Genomic DNA, 21,418 nt, shown 5'->3' with positions numbered 1-21,418 from the left:
GGGCCGATGCAGGAGAGGTGTGGATGCTGATTGCGCAACTCTTACTTCACAAATACACACACACACGTGTGTGTCTGTGTGTGTGTGTGTGTGTGTGTGTGTGTGTGTGTGTGTGTGTGTTTGCACCGGAGTTTTTCCATAGTTAAATATTCAAAGCATAGTGGGGCCATATTACTTTTTAAAACTACGTTGCAAAAATAAACCGAAAATATATGACGCGAATAAAGAAGAAGAAGAAGAAGAAGAAGAAGAAGAAGAAGAAGGGCCAAGCGGGGGGGGGGGGGCGGGGTGTATCATTGAATTCAACACTGTATGGAGATAAATAAAAAAAGGAAAACAAACAAGACCTAAAAGTGATAAGCCCGAAAAGAGAGCGGAAGTAAGAGGAGACAGAACCGAGGAAGGTGCACGATGCGAATGGACAGTATAATGCTGATTCCGGCAACGTGGCTAATTATGATGATGGCAGTTGTTGCCAGTGGTTCAGTGGTGTCTGCATCGAGGAGAGCGGTGACGGAGGCGGCAGTAGCGGTGGAGGCCGTGGTCGTCGTAGTGAACATTGTTATGAAAACAATGATGACGATGTTGGTGTTGGAAGAAGATAACAATAATGAAGTTATCGGTGGCAAATCGAGAGAATTCCAGCCATCTTTTCTTCACACGAAAAAACACAATTATTTTATTTGTATTGATGACGACCACGGCTTTCGAGAATGCTTTAACTAAATAAGGTAAGTGCCCAATATGTACCTATGTATATATATATATATATATATATATATATATATATATATATATATATATATATATATATATACATTATATGTACACACACATTATATGCACACACACATACACACACACGTATATATATATATATATATATATGTGTGTGTGTGTGTGTATGCATACAAACATTTATAAATATAAAAGGAAACATAAACACGCACGTGTATGTATAATATATCCAACAACGTATACAAACATACAATTTAGACAACCAAATTATTTACTGTTTATATATATATATATATATATATATATATATATATATATATATATAATTATATTTATATATATATATATATAATTATATTTATATATAGGTAAGTATTTATAAATATATGTATGTATAGATAGATAGAGATGTTATTTTAAAACTTTATATTTGATTCTAAATACATATCCTTATATGTACACACACACACACACACACACACACACACACACACATATATATATTTATATATAGGTAAACATATATTCTTACATACATGTATACATATATAGAGAAAGAAAGAGATTATATACATATTGGTATTGTGTTATTTATTAAAGTAATATATATATATATATATATATAGATATATAAATGTAATTATGTTTTTATATGAAATATAATTATATCTATAACTGTATCTATCTATCTAGCAATTTATCAATACACACACACACACACACACACACACACACACACACACACACACACACACACACACATATATATATATATATACATATATATACATTTATTAAAACAAAAACAAACGCATAAACATACAGATGTAATGTGCCCGCAGGCGTGCACACAGGCATATATATAGACACATGCGTATATAAATGCGCATATATTACGTATCAGAAAATACTTATATAATCGTGCAACTGCCTAATTAGATGGTTGTTAGGTGACTACGCAGTAGCACACACACACACACACACACACACACACACACACACACACACACACACACACACACACACACACATGATAAAACTGTCGACGGGAGCATAAATATATATATATATATATATATATATATATTTAATGTCAATTCATCTAGATAGACACGTACGTACACAATTGTGACGTGTTGTGAGATCTTACTAATACAAGTATATTGTCTATGTATATATATTTTTATTTACATGCATACGCTAGCAGCCATGTGGACGTATATTTGCATAACTGTTCCATGTGTTTACTGTTTCTCTGTGTCGCAGCGTTTGCAACTCGTCCGAGCACTAAGCATCATAATTAATGCGTATGTAAACAACGTCCACGTCCGCATATCTGCGTTCTACGAAGTTACGTAACATTGCCTCTCCTCTTGATAGAACGGTCTTCAATCTTGCATTCTCATACACAATACTACATAATTTTTTTTTTCAAGTCGGAGACGAGGGCATGTTTTTTAATTATTTATTTTTTTAGTTTTTAGTGAAAATCTTGTTTCAATAAGCATTCGATTCCATCGTTAAGTGGACCAGATACTTGTAAACAAATCGGCATGGTAGGTAGTTTTGTACGTAGGCAGCTGCGAGCGATAGAACGTTCCTGGCGAAAAACAAGAAACAAATTCCCCCATATTTACAACGTTTATTGGATTTTTTAATTCATCTATCTATCTATCTATCTATCTATCTATCTATCTATCTATCTATCTATCTATCTATCTATCTATACTAGCAGGCCGCCCGGTATTTCTCAATCATAAAATACGATAATATATTATTTAAATTAATGCAGCATTCTTATTTATTATTATTATTAAAAAAAAAAAAAATACCTTAGGTATTAACCCTAACGTTAGATTCCTTTTAAAAAACGAAGAAAAAAAAAACGGAATGGAACTGAGACATGTGCATGCGAGTATTATATTTTATCTAAATAGTTCACTTCTTGGAATTAAAAAAAAAAAAATACTCGAGCTGAGGTCGAAACCAAAACTTAAAGGCAGTGATTAAGTGGGATAGCCATTAGCACAGCTTAACACAATCATTTACACCTGTTTTAAAAATCTGCTTGTTTGTAACATAAACAATCTATAATAAGAACAATTCACGCATGCGCAGTCATGAAATAGTAAGCAAACATAAAAAATTCGATGACAAATTTTCCTATGTTGACCTTAGCAGCCCTTTTTCCGGATTAAACCCGATTAAAATTTTTTCACACGCCTTAATACTCTATCTACTACTGTAGATAAAAAAATTCGTTGAGTATATAGGTTGAGAAGTGTCTTCACACACGATATATAGAAAAGTGAGAATGTGTGTATGTGAGATGGCATTTCTCAACCTATATACTCAACAAATTTTTTATCTACAGACTTGAGATTTAGTTTATAGGGTATTTAGACATATGGTTGTTGGTTGTTTTTTTTTTTTCTTTTACGGCATATCAACCCTTTTCAAGTTATTTAATGCCGAATCAAAAGAATAATTTTTTTTAATAGAATATATTTGTTGTTTTCAAGTCGGTTTCTATTCAACCCATAGTTGGAACCCTAACAGGTACTACCACTCCGGGTCAGAGTGGACCTGGGAGCAATGTCAATTAAAGGGTGGCTTCACACTCCCCAAAGCCCGCAAGTTGGGGCCTCGACACTGGATATAGTTTAAGGTCATATCCAGGATCTTAGACATATGGGTACTTTTAAATCGGGTTTCGTCGGACAGAAGGGCTGCTAAGGGGATAAAAATGGAAGAATTGGATTGGGGGGGCATCGATTTTTTTTTTATCTGTTTGCTTACTGTTTTATGACTGAATTCCGGCGTGAATTGTTCTCATGACAGATTGCTTCTGTTAAAAATAAGTAGGTTTGTAAACACTTCTTAGGTCGTGTCAAGCTGGCCTAATGGTTATCGCATTTGACTCACTGTCTAGGTTTTGATTTCGATCTCAGCTCGAGTATTTTTTTTTCCTTACCAGAGTGAACTGTTTATAAAAATTCTTATCTTAATTGTTATTTTCAGAACGTTTCGCTCGATGTAACCTTCAGTATTCAATATTCTTCAGGCGCATATATATATATATATATATATATATATATATATATATATATATATATATATATATATATATTAAAGGAGATCACGACAACATCGGTACCGTCGGTTTCGGATCTAAACAAAAATATGTTTTTTTTTGTTTCAGGGAGATTGATATAAGCAAAAGCTGATAAGAGTTCTACAAAGGCGATAAACTATAGGTCCTCTTTGTTTGATTTGAAACCGACGGTAGCGATGCAGTCCTGATCTCATATATATGTAACTCATATATATATATTTCCCTCTATTTAGGTATTGTGCTAAAAACCGTCAGCAATAGACACAGTTTACGTTGTTAATTAGTGAATACTTAGGAACATCACTGCAGTTAAACAATACAGAACTTCAAAAACGTGGGTGATACACGTTCATTCCCATAATTCTGAGGCAGCACGTTCAGGACTGCAGAACACAATGCAAAAGTTGGTTGCCGGTACATCTATGAACAAACACAGGTGTGATTAGGCAGTGGGTCTAATGTGAATGTACGAGGTGTCTTCAATAAGTTTCCAAACTTTCCAGCAAAAGTTACAGGGAGGAAGGTCTGGATTTTTGGGAGGGCGAGAAACTGTCTTGATGCCCATCTTGGTCAAATTTTTTTGTGACAAGCATGAAGCACCCTTGAGACAAACTTTGTTCAAATCTTCCGCACTTTCAGTACCTCGTGAATAATTGTGTGTACAGTTCCCACACTGACATCAAACTGTGCACTTATTGTCTCTACAGACACACGACGGTTCTTATACATGCAATCATTATTTGACGAATCAATTCTAGTATTCTAACTCCGTTACTCCACCATACCCCTCATCATCCCTCGGACTCCCTGCTTTCCTTGAATCTCTTATGCCACTCAAAAACTGATGCTCGATTCACGCAAGATGGTCCAAAGGCAGTCTGAAGCATTCCATACGTTTCTGTGACATTTTTCCAAGATTGAAACAGAATGTTATTGCATATCGTTCTTCTAATGTGTGCTCACATCCAGACTGCATTTTGGAAATTCACTGGCTGTGACGAACAGGCTTTAGTAGGGTGTATTCCAATTTCTGTTGTACCTGTTCATTTGAACCTGAAATCATAAAAATAAGATGCATAGTAATAACATACTGAATTTTCAAGAGTCTACGACAATTTTAAATGCCTGTACAAAAAAGTCTGAAAACTTATTTCACTTTAACTTAAGGCACCTCGTAAGTTTAGTCTGCTCAGCTACAAACCTGTACGGTATTTAAACATTGCAGTGTGGTACGAAGCAGGAAATACTTTTTAGACAAAAGATGTGACTGTCACATTCCGGTGAGTAGACAGCAGATCTAATAAATATTACGTTATTTGTTTTGGATTTTTTTTTTTTTTTTAATAGAGCATTCTGCTGGGATTGTCCGGTTAAATCTCCGAAGTAAAGCGACAAGTGTACGATGTGTAATCATTTGGAAAGACAAGGCACCGTACGTTATCTCCCCTGCAACCGGAATATACATACTGACTTTAAGTAGGGGGGGGCAATATGTGAATTTTTATTCCCTATAAACTTCCCCTATTACTGCATGTCTATTTCTCCCCCTTGCAACCTATTTCTTGCAAAGGAGACGTTGTTAGTCTCTTTTTGTTCTTTTGCTATTTCCGCGGAAAGTGCTCGGCTGAGCTTGAATCTATGCACCCCCCACACACATGAACAAAATTTTTTTATATATAAAAACTCTATACCGCGGGTCTGCTTTCCAGTAGACTACAACCTTGAATTTAATTCCCATAAACTTCCACCATAAACCCCTATGTCTATTCTATCTGGTCGGGATCCTTGCTCGGACCAATGTGAATCTCTCTCTCTCTCTCTCCAGATTTTCCCGTCTCCCATCAGCTGCCTCAGATCTTCAAGAAGGTTACAATTAGTTATAAGTGATTGGTCCGATAATAACTAAAGGCAATACTAACCAAAGATTTAAATATAAATAACACTTGGCACTTTTACCTAGGATTAGACAATTCAAGTTTAATGTAAACAAGTTCTTGTTAAGCCGTCTCCTTAAATAATCAAATTTACAACACTACCGACTACTATTGTCTAATTGATCACCTTACATTCATTAATGTTTTATCCTTGTCGCCTTCAAACCTTGATAAGCGGTTACTCCCTTTCAAAAAAAAAAAAAAAAAAAGGAAAGAAAAAAAGTAGAATGCCCGATGCTGATGGAATAACATGAAAACTGGTATCATCGATTCTGATGAAGATACTTTTGATATCAATAAAAAAAATTAATATCGTCCCAGAAACAATCGTACACGAAACTGTTGTTTATTTGGAATTCTTGGAAAGTATGCAAATAAATATATCCTACATTCGTTTACTTTTGAAATCTAATATATTACTATTCATAATCCATATGTCTTTTAGCCTGTCTGTTTGTCTATCCGTTTCACTTTTTCTCGAAAACTACTGGTCCGATCTGGTTGAAATATTGTATGAACCTTTATTATAGTAAGGTGCAGCTAACTAAGCATCGTATCAGTTCGATGCACCGTTAGGGATTAATAGGGATTAATAGGGATGAAAAAGGAGTAGTCACTACAATACCATATTTACTCTCACTTTTTCATGGAAACTACGGTGTCGATCTGGCTGAAATTTTGTATGGATTTTGTCATAATAATGGACATAATAATGGGTAATATAGTATCCGTTCTATGCAAAGTTACAGAATAGTGATTAATAGTTATTAGACACTAATATATATATATATATATATATATATATATATATATATATATATATATATATATATATATATATATATATATATATATGTTGGATGTAATAACTAATGGCTACACATACGCAAGCATGTTTCAGTGACTACCCTGCCAGGGAAAATCACCTCATCAGGCCAAGAATATCAACGAGGTGATTTCCCCTGGCAGGGTGGTCACTGAAACATGTTTGCATATGTGTAGCCATTAGTTATCACATCCAACATATTTACATTCCTCTGTATAAACATTGAGCACTCTTTGGTTGACACATTTTGGTTTTGTTTAAATAATACTTCCAATAATATATATATATATATATATATATATATATATATATATATATATATATATATAATGATCCATTGAAAAATAAATTATTGGTATTATAGTAAATTCGAGAGCGAGTTGATGCAGTGATTGCAGGTGATTAAATGACTTACTGACTAGATAGTTTTCTAACGAATGATAAAAAAATAAATAAATAAAAAAAATTTTTTTTGTATAGTTTTAAAGGTAAAAAACTTCAAAGACTATATATATATATATATATATATATATATATATATATATATATATATATATATTGTAATAATTATGTCAGCCGTTTTTAATAAACTTGGTTCCTATTGTTCAGCACTTTATGGTTGAAATAGAGAGTCGGTCACCTACGCTCGCACGCGTAGATCATGATTTAATCATCCGATCAGTATGGTCGAATGTTTACGACATTTAAATAATTTCAACGATATTTCGAGCGGTTGAGATTGGCCATGAGGTTTCTTGCTGGGTAATGGAGTCAGAGATGGCTTTGTGGCCGCATTGGAATCTTCCGACCGGTAGTAATTGTGCCACGCTGATGATTCCCGAAAGGATGAAACGCTAATGACTACTTTCCATGATGTTAAAAAATCATTCTTTACAGTGTTGTCCGATGAACAGATATACTTAATTATTTGAAGAAATGTAAGGGATGTAATGACTTTTGTGATACACTGTGTATATATATATGTGTTGGGGTGGAGAGGGCTCCCGTAAGCCGTGGTGAAGGCAACCCCTCTAGGAGAACCAAATATCTGATTTAAAAAACCATAAAGCGGGAGACCAATACCCGCATTAAGCTAGTCTGCAGTTTGACTTGTTGCTGGCTATCTTACTCTTGCTTGTTGCTGGATCTTAACATTTTGAACCGAGAGAGAGACTTAGCTGTCGTACAAAGCTAAGACTCAGTAACATCATCTGTGTGTATCTCAAGCATTTGTCTATAAAAAATGGTACTGTGGCAATGGAAAAGTGTGACGTGCAGAAAAAAAAAGAGTCATTTTTGGGCTCATGGAGTGTCTGAGAGAGTGGCACTCATCTGACAAGACGCTACAATCATCATATATGTGTGTATGTTGAGCGTGTGAATTCGCCGGTAGGACTAAAAAAAATCATGTTTGGGCTCATGAACTTTAAGTGTCTGAGGGAGTGGAACTCGTCTGAAAAGACGTTGCACTCATCATATATATATATATATATATATATATACACATATATATAATGTAAATCTGAGCGTCTGTGTGTGTGTCTGGTCACGAATAAGCTCCTATATGGTTGACTATTATAGAAAACTGATCACATATAATGATAGAAGATTAATCGAGACACAGGAATGGGTATGTTTGATCTGGCAGAACGGTGGTTAATTAAATTTGTGGGGTCTGCGTACGCGCCTGGTCCACAAAGTATGGAAATAACAAATTTGAAAACTAAAAAAAAACGTTTACAAGTGTTTTTGATATAGATGTACATAAGAATACTTTGATAAGTATGTTTTAACTTAAATAGGGATGGTATAATAAAATCGTGGGGTCTGCGTTGGCGCCTGGCCTCCATAGAATGGAAATAGGCACAAACTTTAATAGACTTTCCATATCTATCTACGTAAGTATACTTTGATAATTATGTGTCAGTTTGAAGAAATATGGTATAATAAAATTATCGGGCGTTCGTTTGCACCTGACCTCCATAGAATCGAAATATGTCACAAAGTTTAACAAGGTTTTTTTAATATAGATCCACAGAATATTGTGATAAGTGTTTCAGTGTGAACAGGTATGGTATAAGAAATTATGGGATTTATATATTTTATTTTTACTTTCATCATATTTTGCTTTGGTTTTGATACCCCCAAATTCGAAGCTATCTCTTTACAATCCTTCCTTTTCATAACCTATCATACTTTCATAAATCAGAGTCCATTTTCTGTAGGCTGTTTTTGAACCCAGTCAACCACGGGTACTTTTGCTAGTATATATATATATATATATATATATATATATATATATATATATATATATATATATATATATATATATGTTTAAAGAAAAAATAGAAAAAACCGAATGAAATTATTAAAAAATCAACGTTTCGTCCTTGTCTCAGAGGACATCTTCAGGATAATTGAAATAAAAATGTGATAAAAGAAAAAGTCATAGATCGTGCGAAAAAAGACAGTTTTTTAAAATCCAACCCATGTCGGGAAAGGACGAATATGTGTGCGAATATGTAGAGACCGCTTAAGGCGATATTGTTTATATATATATATATATAAACAATATCGCCTTAAGCGGTCTCTAGTTACTTGTAACTCTTCATGAATGTGTAGTGGCATATTAATGCTTATGAAAAACAAATAAAAGTGTGTAAAAGTGTGTGTACACACACACACACACACACACACACATATATATACATATATATACATATATATATACATATACATATATATACACTTTTATTTGTTTTACATAAGCATTAATATGCCACTACACATTCATGAGTAGTTACAATAACTAGAGACCTCTTCAGGCGATATTGCTTTTATATATATATATATATATATATATATATATATATATATATATATATATATATATATATATATACTAGTAGGGAGATCAGACGTTGTAGGAGTTGAATGAGGATCAACGAATGTTCTACAGTTCTAATGCTTTTATTGCCATCGAAATCGATGAAATCGACCATTTTCCAATCAAATCGGAGAATCTAAGGCACAATGCAATCTTCCTCATATATTTTGATCGAACAAAATACATGCTAAAATAACTCCCAGTTTGAGAATTGATTTATTTTTGCAAAAACGGATTTTCCTTTATTTGTTCTATGATTAAAACATAATTAGCCACAATTTATTGATAACTCGCCAAGTGATCAATTTCTTATTCGCTTTCTATCATTCTAACCCTCTCTCATTAATATTTTTTGATATTCATTTCAAAAGTTCGACATACAAAGCAGAGCATACTACTACTACTACTACTACTACTACTACTACTACTACTACTACTACTACTACTACCGAGCCGAAAAAAATTAAATAAATAAATATATAAGAAATAAAATGCACTGTACGAATCTTATCATTTTACTGTCATCCTTTGAATTTCATTTTAATTGGGCTTCTAAACAATGGATTTCTATTGATTTTAACATTGAACTGGACGATACAAACCTCTATCTTTGACAGCTAGAGATTGCGGGCAAACCTCATCAGGACTAGTAAGAAAAAAAAAGTATTGTCTAAACAGTAAGTATGTCTGGTATGGAACAAAAATACAAATTTTAAATAAATAAATATTTATCTATAATACAAAAGCGAAAATGTGTGTGTGTGTGTATGTGTTTGTGAGTGTGCATTTTTTTCGTATGTCCGCCAAAGGCTCTTTTGAGAGGTCGCTCGAGGGGGTCACTAATCTTATACCTTTTTTTATATACCGTCTTGATTATAATATGTCTGATTTACGAAATGAGATCGTCTGTATTTTTTATTATGTTACGAAATACGTGATTTCATTTCATCTACTACTACTACTACTACTACTACTACTACTAATAATAATAATAATAATACTGCTACTACTAATACTACTACTACCACTACTATGGCGTGATGTTTGACCTAGAAAACCACACGTTGACGTTCAGCCACCTGCTTTTTTAAACGTTTAATTTCGCCCTTCATCACTTCTTTCTCAGCGTAGCCTCAACTTGGTACTTTTCTACAGGGATGGGTCGCTTTTTTCGCCGATATTTCAAAAGTCATCCCTCCTTTCCGATTGACTAGCCTTAATTTAAACGTACGTCTCTTCCGGTTTGGCGATGGGCGCAGCAGAAAAAAAAACTTCTTTATTCTTATTCTCCTTCGCAGTACGGGTTCGAGCCTGCGTCTACTACCTCTATTTTTTTTTTTTTTTGCTCAACACACACCTTCAAACACCCAGGCATCGCCGGGCACTCAAGCTAGTTTAAAAATGATTTAAAAAAATACTGCACGATCTTTTAACCGTCGTCTTTTGAATAAACACGCTAAGAAAAAGTATAAGCACAAAGCGACAGCAGTACTTCAAAATAAGAGTCACAAAATCCCATGAGATATTGGATATACAAACGGATAAACCTATCCAAGCAAGAAGACTGGATATGATAATTGTTTACAGGAAGGAAAAGTCCTGCAAGATTGTAGATTTTACCGTCCCAGCAGACCACAAAGTGAAGATCAATGAGACAGAGAAACGTAGCAAATGCACGGAACTGGCCAAAGAGCTCAAAGGAATATGGAAGATGAAGTAAGTCAAGATAACACCACTGATAGTAGGATCACTAGGAAAAATACCGAAAAACTTTTCAAAAGAATGGAATAGATTTGAATCAGAGGGTGTGTGAAAAGATACAACGGATAACAGTAATAACAACGGTTGAAATAATAAGGAAAACCCTTGAATGCGGAAACTAACACACATAAGCTATACGCACAAGCAGTACATGCAGAAACTGCTACAGATGTAAAACAAAAAGAGAACATATACAGCCAGGAAAACTGAAACTGCAAAATTGCAAAATAAACCCCGCTAATCTTAAACCTCATGTTTTGTTGTGTATGTGTGTGTCACCATAAAGTGAAACCACACGAAATATGTGAGGAGGGTCAAGGAGGATGGAAAGACCGAGGAGTGAAAGCACTAGACCTCCATTGGATGAGTGCAAAGAGGACTAGGACTTTGAGGAGGCTTATTGTGATCCGAATTCCAGTGAAGACCAATGATCGCTGCCAACGAGAAATTGTAAGCGGCTGTTGCGATAACGCAAGATCAACTGAAAAGGTTATCGAAAGAGGTGGAAATCTGGGAAGACTTGTTGTCACTCAGATTCCAAGAAATGCCAAAAATCTTGGATGATGGCTTGTGTGACTACCTCTAGTGAGTATCGGGCCAAGATCACAGTAATGTACCTGTTCTGATGCTCCACTTCCCGTTTTCTATTATCGGTCAGTGGAAGAGAAACCCTTCAAGACTGAGACAATTTTTATTTTGGTTTCTATCCCGAGTGCCTCTTTTTGGGGAGCTGGATTTTCGCCACATAAAAAACTAATCTTGTGTCTAACTCTTCCCTCGTGAGGAAGCACGTCAATAGGTACAACAATCAGTAACGTATACATTGCAGTGAAGAGAAAACAAAAATATGGAAAGAAAACCATTGCATGAAACCAAGGGCATTGAAACGATAAGAAATTTCATGATCTATAGGCGTCTCCCCATCCCCGCGAAAAACATTTGATGGCAGCAACTCAAATAGTCGTCAAAGAAGGGAGGCAATTATAATAAAAAGAAGGAAAAGGGAGATTACAAGAAAAATGTGCGGAGACTATTGGACCGTTTGAAGGTTATTTCGAGCTAAATCCAGGAGAAAAGCTATGAGCATTGCCAGCGAGCAATCAATGGTAAGCGGCTGTTGCGGTAACGCAAAGTAATTTCACATGCTTATCGAAATGATGATAACCTGTGTGAGAATTCGTGGTGAATTAATAATAATAATTCCACAGAGGACTCATTCATATGTAATATATTGATGGCGGCATTCTGTGGATGTTCAGCATAAATGGAGACCCTCTCATATTATTGTAGCTTTTTCGTTAAAACTGCAAAAGTATTTATCTAAGCTAGCAGGGACACCTGGAGTAGTTCGGTCGTAAAATACGCTAAAATATCATATTTTAATCCATGGAGATTTCGTATATATCATTATATAGAGTCTATTTTCTATCGATTCTTATATATTATGAAGTTGTGATTTTAAAAATAAAAAATATATCCATATGGCTTGAGTGTATCAGTTTGAATCGAAACCGAAACCAAAACCTAGTAGAATATATATATATATATATATATATATATATATATATATATATATATATATATATATATATATAATATATATATATATATATATATATATTTATATATGTATATATATATATAAATATAAATATAAATATAAATATATATATATATATATATAAATATATATATATATATTTCAGTTGAAATAAAGTCGGTCAATTTAGCTCGTATGCTCAGATCATCATATAATGATTAGATCACTCTGACCGACGTTAAAAAACATTTAAAGATAAATATTTAAATTTAAACAGTATTTCTCGCAGTTAATAGTATCCGAATGGGTTAGGTTATTGCAAATTCGAAGCTATCTTTTTACAAGCCTTCGTTTTCATAACCTATCATACTTTCATAAATCAGAGTCCATTTTCTGTAGGCTTTTTTTGAACTCAGTCAACGACGGGTACTTTTTCTAGTGTATATATAAGCCTGAAGAGTCCTAGAGTGGATGAAACGCGGAATAAATATTCAGTGTAGCTTAATCGCCATATATATTTTATAAATTACTAACTAGCTCTACCTACGTATTGAGCACTTTTGAAGTAAATACTTAAAGTTTACGCATAAATTTATACTTTCGTATATTAATTTTATGTGAGTAAATACGTAGTTATATATATATATATATATATATATATATATATATATATATATATATATATATAATTATATATACATATTATATACATACATATAACGGTATATATGTATATATAGCTGCATATATATAGCTGTATACATATATAGAGAGAGAAAGAGAAAGCTATATATATATATATATATATATATATATATATATATATATTCATGCAAACTGAAATATTATGCACGGTTTGTTTATATATATATATATATATATATATATATATATATATATATATATATATATATATATATCTTTTTACATAACCAACCTTTTTAATAAAAATTTATTTGGCAATTTATAACTATAATAAAATGCGGTTTCACTTAATGTCTTAACTAGAAAATTCTAGTATTGCTACAAATATAATTTGCTGATTTCTTTCAGTCCTCTGATTAGAAGAATAACAATAATAGCATTCTTTGAAACTCCGCGGAATAAGGAATTTGTAATTTGTTTTTGGAGTATTAAGTCAAACAATAAATTTTGATTGTAAAGTTCAACTTACAGTTTTAATTTTCTTTCTCTTATAATAAGCTCTACTCTCTATTGCGTATTGAGCTTTTTTTTAATTCGGTTGGGGTTAAATTTTCTATATATAAATACTGTTATTTATATTAGTTTACCATTGCGTATATCAGGTAAACACTACATCCATTTGTTTTCATTATATATATATATATATATATATATATATATATATATATATATATATATATATATATATATGCATGATGAGACTAATGAAAATAGTATCCCGACAAAATAAAGAAATAAAAAGGAACAAACTGATTTATGTGTTCATCAACATTTCGTCTTTATTTCGAAACTTCCTCCGGATGAATGAGATTAAGAAAACAAAAACACCAGTACAAATATTTGAAAATGTTTCATGTGCAAAAAAAGGCCGCTGTTCTACAGGTGTTCGCTAGAAAAGCGGGAACTTTGAATGTCATCTTAGATCATGAGCTTGGAATGATATACCACAAGCTACCCTTTAAAACGCCACACGAGCTTGGATTTCTAGGTTAAGACGTTGTAGTGAAGTGCACGGACGACATGTTGAGTATTAATGATATTCGTCTTTGAAAAACTTTGTAAAAATTATCCCTGTAAAAAAATCGCTGTTTGACAAATTTTCCGCTTTTCTAGCGACCACTCTGTATTTCAGAAACGGAAGTGTTTGACGGTACAAAATTACAGATTACTTTGAAGAAAATAGCCCAAGGTTTCATCAACAGACTCTTCAGGTGTTAATCGTTAATCTATAAAAAAAAATATAAATAAATAAAATATTTCGCAAGAGCAGACTTAATGGGTTGTGCGTGTTCGTTTCTACCGAGCGAGAGAAAAAGGAAGGACGGGTTGGTGTATGAATAAAAAAATTATTTACAATTATATAAAATATATGTACAACCAGGGGTAAGGGGGAAAGTTAAAATATATTCCTAAATAAATCTAATGACCTAATGAATTCTTTCTGTCGACAGTGAGAAGGTCTGCATAAGAGAATAGAGACGGACTCCAAAAGCTGCAAGTGATTTTGAGTGACAACCCGATGCAAAATTCTAAAACACTCAATTTTATACACATTGGCATACGCTGCATTTTCATGGAGGTGTTGGCCAATGACAAATTCCAAGGTGGAAGAAAGGGGATAAAAGCGAGACTTGCTCAATCTCATTTTTGTTGGAACATGTTGGTAGATTCTAGTCTGCTAATTTAAGGAAGTTTGACCCACATAGTCAGCAGCGAACTGACAATTAAATTCATAAAGTACATTAATTTGTGATAGGGATATATATATATATATATATATATATATATATATATATATATATATATATATATATATATATATATACGCTCCTTCAGTCTTTTGCAGGTTATTGAGGGCCAGCCACGTAGGGGTGCCTGCGCGTGAAATTTTTGTGGTGGGAGGTGCACAATTTACAACCACACCTCTCTTGAGTCGACATTGTTAAATACCAGTGGCAAATGAAGTGTACAAGACGACTTGAAACAAATGCGGATATAAGTGAAGTGCACATACAGCGCCTAGAATTCCCAAATGGTCACCCATCTAATACTAACCAGGCTTACGATTGCTTAATTTAATTTTAATTCAGACGAGAACCGGCGTGTCAGCGCGATTATGCCTTATATATATACATATACATGTATCTATATATACATATATATAAATATATATATATATATATATATATATATATATATATATATATAGAGAGAGAGAGAGAGAGAGAGAGAAATATATATATATATATGTATATATATATATATATATATATATATATATATATATATATATATATATAACCGAGCTTGCTCGGGCCCTATGTACTGTTCATAAATTTCCCCACGTCAGAATACACTTTATGTAAGATCTCAAATGTTTAGACCAAAATTTGTCTGAGTAATTTCGTAGAGACTCCAGAGGTATTTTTTTTTAAATTGACCCCAGTTTTGACCCCTCAACATTTATTATTTTGGTCTCCAATGAAATACAAAGTTTTACCCATGTCAAAGTTACCTACATCTAAAATTTCAAGGATTTAGACCCAAAATTGGCGAAGGAATTTGGTAGAATCTGCAAAGGTCAACTCTTTCAACTTTGACTTTTTGGCAGCCAAATTTTCGCCCCCAAACTGATTAAAATGCTTGAAGCATGTCTGAATACTCGTTATGTATATTTTAACTTTTCGGTGTCTAGCAAAAAGTTAAAATATTTTGAATTTTGACCCCTTAGCAGCTCAAATTTTCAACCCAAACCGATTAAAACGCTTGCCTATCTCTGAATTCCCTTTATCTAAAATTTAAAATGTTTAGACCAAAAATTGACTAAATAATTTGGTAGAGACCGCAGAGGTCATTTTATTTTAAACTTTGACCCCAATTTTGACCCCTTAACATTTATTTTTTGGGACTCAAATCAAATTGAAAAGTTTGATCCCTGTCCAAGTAACCTACATTTAAAATTTCAAGTGTTTAGATTCAAAAGGTCAAATCGTTGAATTTGACCCTTTGATAGCCGAAAACTGATTAAGAAGATTCCCCCAAATCTCAATACCCTTTATGACAAATCTCGAGTCTCTAGAACGAAAATTGACAGAGTAATTTGCTAGGGAAATGTACACATACGCAGACATTTTCGCTTTATATATATATATATATATATATATATATATATATATATATATATATATATATATACACACAGGGTGTTCGTAAAGTTACTATACAGTCTTATTGTTTTATTGTATTATATTTTAATACAATATCTTACTGTACTGTTAATATATTACAGGGTGTCTGTATAGTAACTTGTAAGACTGTATAGTAACTTTACGGACACCCTGTATATATATATATATATATATATATATATATATATATATATATATATATATATATATATATATATATATATATATATATTGGTTACTAAATTGAATACTGAAATGCTTGTATCTTTGGTTCTATGGGACGAAACTATATGAAAATTTGCAAGCTTTTTGAAAATTATAATATTACTTTATGGTTAAAATATATTATGACCATAGGTAAAAAAAAAAAGTCCCTATATTTTCACACCAATAAAATATGCCCAAATTTGCTTACATTTGCATATATATTGTACTTCAGGCCAGCTTCAGTTTTGCTGCTTGGAGGATGAATTTTGCTAAGGTTTTTTATTTTTTATTTTGCTAGGTTGTGTCCGCTGTGGCCTTGGCAGATCACTAATATATACAAGCAAGCAGCCCGGCGTTGCCCGTTTGTCAAAGACTCTTTAATATATTTTGATTCTTTACCGTATAAATGTATGCGTTTAGTCGACTTACGTTTGCAAGGTTCCAGTTATTTTCCTATTTTTACCCGTTAGCATCTATTTTTCCGCCGGAAATGAAATCGAATTTGATCTACAAGTCCACGTCTGCTATTTATAAAGTTTTAACTCTGTAGGTTAAAAAGTTGACAAAGTTGCTGAGTAGAAACCGTTTCTCACATGAACCGAAAAGGTTACTTCAATATATATATATATATATATATATATATATATATATATATATATATATATATATATATATATATGTGTGTGTGTGTGTGTGTGTGTATGTGCGTGTGTGTGTATCTGTGTGTGTGCATGTGTGTGTATATAACTATATACATATATATACATACATATATATATGTGTGTATGTGTGCGTTTGTGTGTGCGCGTGCGTGTGAGTGTGTGTTGGTGTGTATAACAATATACATATATATACATACATATATATATATATATATATATATATATACATATATATATACAGTGTCACGCAAAACTATTGGCTACATTACATTTTTCTTCATAACTTTAATTAGGGTTCATGATTTTATCTAAAATTTCGTCAGTATATTCCTATTACGATTTTAACTAATATTTGGGTAGTAATTACAAAATTTAAGTTTAGAAAGTTTATATTAAAGGAAAAATATAAATCAACTAACGCAAAAGTATTGGATACATTGATTTAATATTTGGTTGCATAGCCTTTATTACGTTCAGCAGCGTTCAACCGCTTTCTATGGTTGCACACATGTTTTTTGCAAAGATATGCAGGTATTTTGCGCCATTCTTCTTTGCAGAACTGTTTTAGTTGTTGAATATTTTGCGGATTCCTCTTGTGAACATTGATCTTCAATAGTTTCCGCAAATTTTCAATTGGGTTGAGGTCTGGAGACTGACTGGGCCAAATAAGAAAGTCAATTATTATTATTATTATTTCTAAGCCATTCTTTGGTTAGTTTGGCAGTATGCTTGGAATCATTGTCCTGCTGAAACAAGAAATTGCTATTATGTCCCAACAAATCAGCAGATGTATGCATGTTTTTCTCCCAAATCTCCCTGTACATACGTCCATTCATTCTCCCATTGATGATTTCTAGTTCACCTTTGGATGAAAAACACCCCCCTACTATAATCGAATCACCGCCAAACTTTACCGTAGGAATGGTATTCTTTTTGTTATAGGCGGTGACATTTTTACGGCATACATGTGTTGCTGTGTTCCTTCCAAAGATTTCGATTTTCGTTTCGTCTGACAAGATTACTTTGTTCCAAAACTCTTGGGGTTGTTCCCCATATGTTTTAACATAATTCAAACGTGATCTGACATGTTTAAGCTACAATAATGGAATTTTTGTTGGGGACCTTGATACAATACCTGCAGGATTTATAACTCTACTGATTGTATCTTTGCTCACAATAGGAACAATAGGAACTCTCCAACAGAAAAGAAATGACAATAAAAGCTACCTGTCATATAGATATTAGACACTATAGGAATACAAAGTACTTTAGATCAAAGCAAGAAAAGTAGCAGCTACGCAAATAGAATTCTATATGTTTAAACCGTATGAAACGGCACTTTCCCTCCTCTCCATCCCTACTCGGAAAACTAGAAAATTGAAAATAAATGAACTAATAAAAAACGAAAGATAAACACGACAGATAAATAAATAAAATAAACTAATAATTAAAAACACTTGTCAAATGATATACATATAGTCACCATTAATAAAAGATATACAATCTTAAATGAACCTAAGGATATGGGAATTTTTAAATCAAGGCCAATAAATAACCACCAAACTAAAAGAATCACCTTACACCTCCCTACTATCGACGGCTTAAACATAGGAAACCGCACCACCTCCACCACCATCACATTAACAAAGCAAACACCCCAGTTCTCATCGGGATGTAGATCGCACCCAAATATCTTATAAAAAGCAATGTGGTCTTAATATCAATTCTTTTTTGGTGTGATGAAGTGTTGCCCATGAATGGGACTTCACTGAAACATGTATGCACATATGTAACTAATAATGTTTATATAATAAACAGACTATATATATATATATATATATATATATATATATATATATATATATATATATATATATACATGCACACGTGTGTGTGTATGTATGTATATATATGTATATATATACATTTAATATGTTTTATTTAAATCATCTGTTGGTATATGATGGCATATAAATGTTTGCTGACAACGTATTCATATATGATGACTTTCAAGATGTAAGAAATGTGTGTGGGGGAGGGTGTATGCGTGAGTGTGTGTGTGTATGTGTAAGTGTGTGTCTTTGTGATGGTCAAACGAGTGCCACTCCCTCAGTCACTGAAAGTCCATGTGTCCGAAGATGACTTTTCAGCCCTGGCAGCGACTTGCACACCTTCAAGCAGACATAACACTGAAGACGGTCATTGGTTTGAAAGAAACTAACAGCAACAGAATCCGTATTATCGTGCGCTTTCATGTGATTAACAAGACCTGCTTTGGACAACACAGCCCGGTCACACACCTCACAGATCCAAAAATCTCCATGATTGGGCGGCAAGGTTTAGCGTTTACTACATGCTCTCTTGAGCTGCTTCAAAGTGTTCTGCACCCCTGTACATCATAACCTAACCCCTGTACAGCAGTACCCTTTACTGCTTGCGATCATATGCTAGGGACTTCCAACTGTCAACGGGAACATGAAAGCTCACCAGACACTCCTTGATGCTATCATGAAAACGTGTTTTGGGGCTTGTGCTGTGGTCTTTTGCCAAAAGAAACTTACCATAACAACTATTATATATATATATATATATATATATATATATATATATATATATATATATATATATATATAACAGTTGTTTTATGGTTTATATATATATATATATATATATATATATATATATATATATATATAACAGCTGTTTTATGGTAAGCTCGTATATATATATAAGAGCAACTAGTAACACAAATTCCATATACTTAAGCTCCGAATTCTTTATGGAGATGAAACACAGACACCTGTGTAGCTTAATTGCCATAAATATATTTTCATCATATACTACCTAGCTTTACTCACGTACTGAGCATCATTGAAGCTAAAATTGTAAATCCGTATATATCTCCTCATAATATTATATGTGTATGTATGAAATGATATAAAATTATATATGCATATGTGCGTGTATAATAATGTGTGTGCTTGAGGATGTGTGTGTGTGTATGTGTGTGTGTGTGTGTGTGTGTGTGTGGGTGTACGTGTTCTTGAGAATGTGTGTGTAGAAACAATTTCACAGTTTTACATTATGTATTCATTACATGAGCAATGTGCAATATTGCCAGTCGAAAATACACATATGTATATCTACGTGTGTGTGCGATTGAATATGTTAAATAAATATTTATTAATAATAATCGTATTTTTTTTCCTATTAAAAATAAAATTAGATTTTATTAAATAAAACTGTTATTTATAATTTTTTAGCATTAAATTTCGGTACATTTTCCACTGAGCAATTCGGGAATTACAAATTAACCTTTTTCCGGTTAAGTTTCGAGAGATTCTGCGCAACCACAAGTTTTACCATTCTACAGCAGTTTGGCGTGGATAGACTTGACGACAAGTTACCTCATATCAAGGCCTGAATAATCGAGAATAATGCTTAATGAGGACACAGTATCATTGGGACAATAGCGTAGTAATTGGTAGTAGTTGATTATTTAAGGGGACGGTTCAGCAAGAATTTGTTTACGCACACCATTTGAAAAGGGAAAATTTTTCCGAAATTAATAATGGAACACGTCGCATGAAAACAAGTAAGACATTTTACCATACAACTGAATAAATATATATAAAAAAAAAATAATAAAAAAACATATATATATATATGTATGTACTTATTGATTTGTAAATCGCCACTTGTTCTCGTCTCCTCTTACCAACAGCGACTATAATTCATTCCTCGCATTGTGACAGCCTTCTAAATCTCTTTTACATACCTATCCCACACAATGCTTCAAGCAAACTACATATCAATCCCATATATATATATATATATATATATATATATAAAAAT

The 21,418-nt window shown here is 32.8% G+C and overlaps 1 protein-coding gene across 2 annotated transcripts in view; it reads left to right on the top strand.

Annotated features, from left to right (window-relative positions):
* Positions 1–276: 276 nt before the first annotated feature.
* Positions 277–21,418, top strand: part of LOC145278064 (uncharacterized) — a 765,737-nt gene continuing 744,595 nt past the window's right edge. The window contains exon 1 of one of the 2 annotated variants that reach the window (XR_013868303.1): positions 277–731. The gene's annotated coding sequence lies outside the window, so the exon portion shown is untranslated. The remainder of the gene's footprint in view (positions 732–21,418) is intronic. The other variant, XR_013868302.1, reaches the window with a different exon arrangement.

This window comes from Euprymna scolopes, chromosome 6 (genome assembly GCF_053919585.1).
Source record: "Euprymna scolopes isolate OS-2025 chromosome 6, ASM5391958v1, whole genome shotgun sequence".
In the NCBI taxonomy this organism is placed as follows: Eukaryota; Metazoa; Mollusca; class Cephalopoda; order Sepiida; family Sepiolidae; genus Euprymna; species Euprymna scolopes.
Note: the sequence above shows the minus strand (reverse complement) of the source record. Positions and strands in the feature narration are given on the sequence as shown.